Raw genomic sequence first — 1,459 nt, 5'->3', positions numbered from 1 at the left:
AATGGAATCTGTTTCTGCATGGGGGCCATTGTATATGCTCTCATGGATGTTGACTACAGTACAGTATTAATGAACTCTTGTCATATACTGTATTTAATGTAACTGGCAATAAGGCAGTAGAGGAAAGGGTCTGTATCTACAGGCAGCCTGACCTAGAATGAAGCAAAGCATTCCTAAGCTTACTCTTGTATGGAAGAGCAAAGGACTGTCCATAGGTGCTTTTAAGTGGCAAAAAATACACTAGTGCCAGTTGAGGGCACCTTCCAACATTCTGAGAAATCCCTGATTTCTACCAAACAGCATGGCCTGAGACGGAGCATTCAAGCATGGGAGATGACCACCCACAATCCCGCAGTGAGAGAGAGAGATATATATATATAGAGAGAGAAGAACCTTGACTCAGTTGTGAGATGTGATGTTCTGCGTTTCGTACTACTTATATTTTAAGACATCGCTCATTTATCAAGTTAAAATTTATTAGAAATGTTTGCTTGTCTTGCAGAACACTTGCAGAGCAAGTTACTACAAATGCAAGGTTTTACTGTACATACCACAATAGAATACTATATATCAATAAAAATAAACTACCGTTACTTTCAGTAAATTATATAAATCTTAGCATTATCATACTGTTTTATAACAGTAACTTTAAAAAGATTATATAGAGTGTGTGCCTTTTTATAAAGTTAAAAACATCTAATATGATGTGTGTTTTTAGGGCATACACTGTATTAAGGAACTCTGCACACATATACCCCCAAGAGCGTGATCATTCAGGATGATTGTTACTTTGGGTTGGGGAAGGAAGAGAAAAGAATAGAAGACCACGTGAGCTCATTTAAGTTACCATCAGGGCTCTACTTTTCATAATTGATGCAGGTTCACTATGTTATTTAAAATAAGCAAACAAGTGCTCGCTTCGGCAGCACATATACTAAAATTGGAATGATACAGAGAAGATTAGCATGGCCCCTGCGCAAGGATGACACGCAAATTCGTGAAGCGTTCCATATTTTTAATAAACTTCATATATTGAAAAAAATAAAATAAAATAAGCAAACAAATAAATAGAATGAACCATTCGTGTCTTGAAACAAGAATTGTAATTAATCTAGGTCCTAGGAAAATAAATAGTTTAAAAAAAACCATAAAACTTTGCAAAGAGAACTTATAATTTTTCCCCTCTCTCCCTCTCCATCAGGAGTCAATTGAAATACTAAACATATTTCTGCTTCTTCTGATTCTAAGATTCTCTGGTTTTTTTTCAAATGTCAGCAGTCACACAACTCAAGGAGAAACTTTTGATATTCACATTTATTGTAATATAGAATATAAATGCATTTTGATTCTTCTTCTTGAACTTAAAAAGCTTGTATGGTTAAAAATGCAAACCCAGGAAGTGAGGAATCATTATTTCAATCACAAACTGAGGTGATTTTATACAAGCAAATATAAGTGG

General features: G+C 34.7%; 1 non-coding gene across 1 annotated transcript; it reads left to right on the top strand.

The window, feature by feature from the left end:
• Positions 1-910: 910 nt before the first annotated feature.
• On the top strand, positions 911-1,017 carry LOC115526113. Its single transcript, XR_003972541.1, has one exon. It is a non-coding gene; the product is annotated as a U6 spliceosomal RNA (small nuclear RNA).
• Positions 1,018-1,459: the final 442 nt, after the last annotated feature.

The sequence above is a fragment of the Lynx canadensis genome, chromosome A1 (assembly GCF_007474595.2).
Source record: "Lynx canadensis isolate LIC74 chromosome A1, mLynCan4.pri.v2, whole genome shotgun sequence".
Taxonomy (NCBI): Eukaryota; Metazoa; Chordata; class Mammalia; order Carnivora; family Felidae; genus Lynx; species Lynx canadensis.
This window is presented reverse-complemented; position numbering and strand designations above follow the sequence as displayed.